Raw genomic sequence first — 7944 nt, forward strand, 5'->3', positions numbered from 1 at the left:
CCCCCTGGGGGCTGCGGCGCGGACGGAGACTCGCTCGCCCAGTGAAACTATGCCGCGATACGAGCGCGGGCTCGCCCCGTCCCGCTCCCCGTCGCCTGTGTTCGCCCACCTCCCGCGGCCAGAGCAGGGGCTGACTACGCCGTGGGGCTAAGGCAGGGGTGGTGCTGGGGATGCTCCGGGTCTCTCTTGGGCACATCTCTGCCCTCCCAGCTGGAGGCAACCAAATTCTTCTCTGGGGTGCTTTTGGCTGACCTGAATACCAGGAAAGGAATTCTGGTTTGCTTGCTCTGCTGAGAAGCTGCAACCACTGGGTTATCTAAGTCCGACCAGTATTTCCAGTGAGCCTACTGGTGCAAGTTAAGCATCTGGTTAAATTCGAGCAGTAACATCCACATGCTGGCAAGCAGTGCAAATGCACCAGGGCCCACAAGCTGGGGAAGCAGCAGTGCCATCCTGCAAGAGTGAACAGGCTCAGTGGGTTGCTGAGGGGCCACTGCTCCTCCTGGCATCAGGGCTCTCACTGATTCTGCAATGCCTCTCTAGATGTCCTAGCAGGAAGAAGGGATAGGATGGCCCCAGCTAAGCAGAAAAGAGTTCTTACAGTTAAAACACAGCACAAGGACTTGGGATATCAGGCTTCACTGTTTGACTTTACCCACCCATGGCAGCCACTCAGTTCTTGATCAGCTGTGGCGATGCCAAAGTGTGTTCCTGTGAAAAGTCTGGCTGGCTTCCCAGAAATCCTCAGATTACGCAGAGAATTGGATTTGCACTTGTCAGTTAAACACATGCCTAAATGTTTGTGGGATACGGCATCTTTGTGCCACTGCTCCTCCTCTATACAATCTAATTTCCCCTCCCCACCTCACGAGAATCTGATGAAGATAAATTCGTAACCCTCTCTGAGGCACACCGATTTGGCAGTGATAGAGCTCCTGGACTGCATGCACAGAGAGACAGATGCCGCAGTTGCATCCCATCCTTCCCTAGATAGGCATAAAGATATATACACAAAGCACTTTGAAAGGAAGATAACTCCAGTGATGCAAATTTTTCAGGAAAGGAAAGGAGCAAAAAACAGAAAGAAATCAGTCTTATGCTCTGAATTTGATGTCAGGTGTTTGCTGAGCTGGCAAATCCTGGACTGCTGCTCCTGAGCACTCTGAGGTGTGAAACAGAGAGCAGGCAAACACATTCGCTAGCCCAAACCAAGGAACACTCATCACAAGTCTTCCAAATTAAAAATAACAATGACAATGACTTGGAGTGTAGCTGAAATCTTCTGCCAAAAAAATCCTGGCTCTTTGATTAGAGACTTTAACATCATACTGCTGCACATTAGAAATATACACTGTAAGCCTGTGGGTTTTTTCACAGTGCCAGTATAATGCAAATAAAAAGCAGCATTTTACTGAGCATATTATGCAAAAATGTTGCTGATCAGTAGTTTGTTCACAGCATTAAAAACAAAGATCAGTCATTCTATTTATGCATTGACAGCAATAAACTTAATTTACTTTTATAGTACAGTGAGATTTACACAAAACTCATCTAAATATAATTTACCGTCATAACCAGTATGATTTCCCTTTTCTGCTTACCTCTTTGTTACTATTCTTGTAAAAGTAAAGCTGTATTTTTTTTCCTTATACACCCAGTGCGTAATAGCCTAACCACAGAACTAATCGCGCTCCCCAGAAAGCCGAGGTTTCCCTTAGTTTTACTTGGCTCTCACAAGTCTTCTAGCTTAACAACAGCGAAACCATATTGCACTGAAATATCTTGGTGATGCTCCCAGGGGAAATTCATGTATGGGTACAAAGGCAGGTTTGTGCTATCCGAGAAAAACTACTGGGCAAGGCTGCTTGGTGTTCAGTCTCCGCCTGCTGTGTCATGGCTGAGACCTGTGACAGCAGCTGGAGCTGCTTCCTGCAAGCAGGACACAGCCTCTCTGCACACTAATGTCGGATGTTCAGCTCGGCTCCCCAGAACAGTAAGAAACACAGGATGCCCTGCGGGAGCGCAGGAGACCTCACACATCTGTGGCTTTGGCAAGATTTTCACAGAACGTATTTGTGGTCTAGCTGTAGACTGGAGCCTACCACTTGGGGAACCTACAGCAGGGGACTGTGAGAGGAAGGAGCGGGATCCAACCGCCATCTGCGCTTAGCTGAGTCTGAGTGAACACGAACTGCGAGATTTCTGTTCTCTATCTTACGTTCCAGCACTCAAATCATACTTCCCATTCTGAGGCATGGACACAATCAGGGCCTTGAATGTCACCCTGTAGTTATGTGCCCACGCAGCGACGTGCCTTGACGTTTCCTCTGCTTGCTGATATTACCTGCTAGTCTCCTGCTAGTGTTGCTGAAGCACCCTTAACAGGGCAGAGCTGCCGTAAATTAGGACAGATTTGCTGAAAGTACCTGCGTCCTCCTGTGGGTGGCATCAGAATATCTTCAGTGGACCAACGCTTGCTTAGGAAAGAAAGAGAGATCCGATATTCCTGTTTGCTAACAGCCGGTATCATTACAGTACAAGTGTTGCTTTTGCTAAGAAGCTCTCATAAGCCGGTAGATTTTTTAAATTAAATGAACGATTTAAAGTAGCAAGAATTAGCATCACTCCATCTGCCCTCTTAATTCTGACAAAGAAAGATGTATCATACCTTGCACCCATGTTCTGTACGCATTACAGTTATAACAAAAGGAGGATGCAAATACATGATTAAACTTCCCGGCTTCTACAACTTTAGCAAAACCAGAGCTTTATCATCACCAGGAAAAGTTTAATATCTTTTCATGCAGGTCTCAAGGACATGGTTACAAATTGATAAACACGAGTGAATCACCACAGTTGTCCAACAGGACACAGAAATCTAAGCGCAAGTCAGGATATCAGAGGCTACAGATTTAAGGTCTCCACTTGCAACCAGAGCAGGGTTGTTCTGCGTTTTTGAATTGTCAAACTACAACTGCCATGCTTGTTTCTGGTAGTTCTATAGATCAGCAAAGCCCTTACCACACTGAGACAAACCAGTGCACACCTCCAAGCCAAAATGGACTCTCAGACACTCAGGTGGTGATGTCCAAAGCTCTATGGATGTAACTGCTGAGCAGATGACTGCCTTACCTGCAGGATATTACAGAGCAGGTATTTCTTAAGGCCATGAAAGACAGGAATATAAAGCTCATTCTTGCACTAATTTTAGAATACTTTCTTCAGAATTAGAGAGAGTGTCTTGTACTGTTCAGTTGCCCATATGACTAAATTGCCCAGGTTGAGACCATAGCCACAATAAAGCTTAATCGACCTCTGCTCAGCAACCATCAACCATTACTGGTTGTAAATGAGGCAAAACAGGAATTTCAAACACACATCAGGAGAAGTGTTTTTTTTCCTAACATTTACACCTGACTTTTTTACCAGACTTGTACCAGATTGTGCTTATGAATTTCATTGGCACTGTTGCTTGCAAAAAGCCTGAATTAATTGCATTAGAGACCAGACACTTGACAATGACTAAACAATGACCAGTGAGGTGGGAGCCCTTTGTTTTAAAGGTTGGTTATGCAAAAGAAGGCTGAGGTTCAAATTATCCGCCTTCTGAATACTGAGTTCTTTTGGAGTTTTTCCAGAATCAGAAGTCACATATGCTGCCCTAAAACTCATCTCTGATCTATGCTGGTATAGGATCAAACCCCAATTTTCCTTTTTCTCCCATGAATTTATTCCTATTCAAGTTATTACCGCAAAAAAAATAAGATTTGTTCTCCTGAGATTTAGAGTTATATGAATATATGTGTACAATAGTCATCATGAGTAGGTGGCACAGAGACTGAGTGTTTTTTTCTTGTCAGCAGTGATGCTATTCTTAGTTGTGTATGTGGTCCTTATCTGTGTCACAGATAGGCTCAATAGATACACATTGGCAGCTTTGATAGTATTCAGAGAGGAGCTGATCTTCCAGTCCAGGAAATTAGCCTAAAACTCACATCATTTTGGCAGCAGAATTTTAACCAGCAGTTCCTAAGAGCCCCTGGCAGCACACCCTTGTTTTTAGAGGACTCGGAGCTACTAAACGTATTAGAGAAAATTAAAGTGGCACGGGAATTATAAAAAAAAGAATACCAACAATGACTGGAGCTACAGTTATAGCTTTGGATCCTAATGCTTATACAAATCGACTAGGCAATCTTGTGATGTGTGGCAGTATCTGAACCCTTACGCTGGATCCTCTTGGCTTCAATCCTTAATCACACTGAGGTCCCTTAGCACAACTTTGTGGCACAAAAGAGCCATAATGCTGACACCATTGCTGCGATGAGGTAATGAGAAATGTGACAGAGGAGAAGTTACACATCAGCCAGAAGGCAGACACCATGCTTTCTAGGAAAGCTCTATTGAGCGATATCATCTCTTGCTGTCTGCCACTGCTGTGGCAGCTGTGTGCCTGCATCATAGTCACTCATGGCATAACATGACTGTAAGGAGCCCAAGAAGTGCTCAGCAGCTCCCAGGAGACAAGAGTTATCCCAAGTAAGACAATCACAAACAATAACTGACACAGAAATTGATGTCACTGACTTGGCAAGGTTGTTCTGTCATCAGGTGCCACCTGCTAATTAGATATCAGAGAGAAGCATTTCATAATGAGGCCATGTTAAGTGTCCTACTGCAAGTCCCACTGGTATCATACTCCATGTATTTCATGAGTCTTCACATTAACAGACAAGTGGTTAGGAGAGGCTGTGTCTCCCTGTCACTACAATATCACTGTTTTGGCTCCATTTACCCCATATGGATATTCAAGGCCAGTACAAGTAGACAATATGGCCTTTCGCTGGCCAACAGACCAGTGATGCAAGACCTACCCAATGTGTAGGATGCTGTCATGGCATCTGGCAGCACTGTAAGCAGGCATTGGTCAGGGTGTCATAACCGTACTGCCTTCCATATGGTGACAAGGGATCGAGGATGCAAAACCAGAGTGAGTGGAAGGAAGCTGTTTGCAATATTATTTATGATCTCTGAATTCAATGAGGGTGAATTTAGAAGACAGTTAAAGATGTAAAGTGGCTATATGAAGATCATGGAAAAGTGAAAACTGAAGACAGATCACAGAATCTTGACAAATAGATACTGTTTTAAAGTGGCATTGTGTTACTGAATAAAGGTTTCCTTATAGCAACGGTGGAATTGGGAGGAATTACAGTAGGCTTCATCTAATATACTTTGGTGGTAATTTGGCAAGAATATGCTAGTATAACAAGACTTTTTCTCTTACCAGTCTCTTCTGTGTTTTGGCTGCCCATAATATTTTTTCGGTGCCCCCTCCACTCCACCTAGAGTGAAGTACAGAGAAAAGGTCACAGCCTAAAACAAGCTGAGAGTAATTGGCCCATCATAGCCTTTTTTTCTGAATGAAACACGACATTTCACCTAGAAATAAAAATTAGTTTTAACTGCATATGTTCATCCATGAGTTAGGAAGATGTAAAGATTACACTCTGTGCAACACTTTGGACATGCTGTTGCTGAAACGTGCTCATTTGCCGTTATGGCTGCTTCTTGACAGATTTTTAGCTGCTGCGTAGCATGTGCATTTCTATCACTCTGTCAAATAGCAATTAATTATGCCAGCCTCATGCTATTTTCCTTGGAACGGAAAACTCTAAAGCTTGTTTAACAGTAAGTGTCTGTCGCTTGCTCTCAACAATTGGCTGAGAGGGAAAAAAGCATCTTTTGTCAGAAATAATGGTTTGCTTAAAAACACCCAGCTCCTTTTGTGCTGAAGTTTCACATGCAGCAGGAGACTATCTCAGCATTTCAGTAATAAAAAGTCTCCACCGTCAGGGTCAGAAGTGTTTTTTTCACAAGGTACCATGGTTCCTGGCAACTCTTACAGCCCTGGTATCATAGAAGATATTTAATATCCCATATTCCATGTATCCTATAGATGGTGATTTTTTACTGTTTTTATGAGAACATGAATAAGGAGGAACTGTACCAAATGGGAATTTATCAATAAAAGTACATGCAGAGCCCTTAAATATCTTCTTATCTTCACCATTTAAAGACACAGTTAGGCCTGTTCTCTATAATAAGGTAGTACTCTATGAATGTAAAATCAGTTTTTCACCATCACAACATAAAGCGCCTCTTACACATATCCTTTAAGCAGGAAACAGAGGAAAAGCATAAGTTCAGTACCTTCTGATGCAAAACTAAGACTCTTAATTGCTCTGCATAGTGTTTATTAGAGAAAGGGGACATCTTTATGTAGCTGGCAAATTCCAGTTTTATTGGTAAGATTCTTTAGTATCTCACTGCAGAAAAATGTCAACTTGCCCATATTGTTCCAACATTCTCTTATTATTTTTTATTGTAAACATCAGAAGCAGCTCTCCTAAGCCAAAATTACCTCTAGTGCAACTCTCTTGTAGTCATGCTATTCGGTAATGCATTCTTTTCAGCAATAATGATTATGAAATTATCATTGCTTCTGTCTTCCTACCCTTTGCTGTGGAAAGGGTCAAGAAAAGAGAGGCCATGGAGGTGCTACTCTGAAGAACAGAAAGGTTGGCTTCACTACTGGAGGAGAAGGTAGAACATCCTGGTGTATTTTCTCTCTTTCATGGGCAAAGCCTTTGAGATTCCCTGCAAAGCAGCTGGGGATAAGCATGGAGAAGAACATAATTTTATCAATAACCCTTGCAAGGCAATTAAAGAATCGGAACTAAATTCACCAATGTCTGGCTGTGAGAATTCACAGACTAGTCACAATGACATCTGGTTTCCTGCTTCTTTCAATAGATGACCCAGAAGCACCCGCAGCCTGGTTTTCATCTCTGCATTGTGCAATAGTATCAGTGTGTTCACCTGCAATGTTATTATTACACATGGTTTCTGCTCTTTGTACCTCCCTCTTTAAAGAGACTGCTGGTGACCTGGAACAGGTAAAAGAAGGCAGATTTTTAGTGAAGGAGTAGATGAATGGACAGCTTCAGGAGCTCACAGGTAAATGCATTAACAGGAATTAGAAGAGAAGTTCAAGACTTATGAAAAATGGATTTTCTCTATTAAAATTATGAGATTTAGTTCTGTTAAACTTGAAGTTCAATTTCTATTGTTGCAGAAACTGGCCTGGAAAGCAGCTGCACTTCTCCAAAGCATAAATTGAACAGCTGAATACCAGTATTACAAGTAGCAGCCAGGAATCCCAGCTGACACTGAAGCTCCCCGTATTGTAGCTTTACAGGAATAAAATACGCAGCCAGGCCCAGAGCAGATGAATAGAGAAGGTGGACACGAGAGGGAAAACAGTGGCATGGATTAAATAAGCGATTTATTGAAAGGATTTGTTAACAAACCAGTGTCAGAGCCAACAGAAGATCCAGGGCATCCAATCACCCCTTCCCAGTCCAGCACCTGGTGTGCTAAATTACCATGAAAAACCAAACAGTCACAACTCACCTGCAGGTTTTGAGCATAGGGAAGTAATTATTATTGAGCAGCTGCTCCTTATTCCATGAAAGGATAAACTTTATAGTTGGAACATTCCAGACAGTGTGAACAATCTAGATTGGGATAAGTCCTGGTTTTTTTTCAGAACAGAGGCACAGAATCACCCCCAAAATGCATGTGTACGCCACATTTTTCTCATTTCAGTAGGGAGAGCTATAGCAAGGACAGAGAGAGGAGGATGCCAGATGTAAACAGAGATGCCTGAGCTACTCTGTTGGGGCTAGAGGAAGTCAGAGGAAGACTTGTAGGTCTACCACAGTGGCAAAGGTAGAAGAGACCTTCAGGGGTGATGAAAATACACACTAATAGCATTTTACACAAAAGAACGCATGAAATGCATGAAATGCATTCTTTGCAATCATTTTAACTGGTAACACGTGAAGCGGGATGCTGACCGCTTTCTTTCTTGTCATTCCT

Source organism: Mesitornis unicolor, unplaced genomic scaffold, assembly GCF_000695765.1.
Source record: "Mesitornis unicolor isolate BGI_N332 unplaced genomic scaffold, ASM69576v1 scaffold4109, whole genome shotgun sequence".
Classification (NCBI taxonomy): Eukaryota; Metazoa; Chordata; class Aves; order Mesitornithiformes; family Mesitornithidae; genus Mesitornis; species Mesitornis unicolor.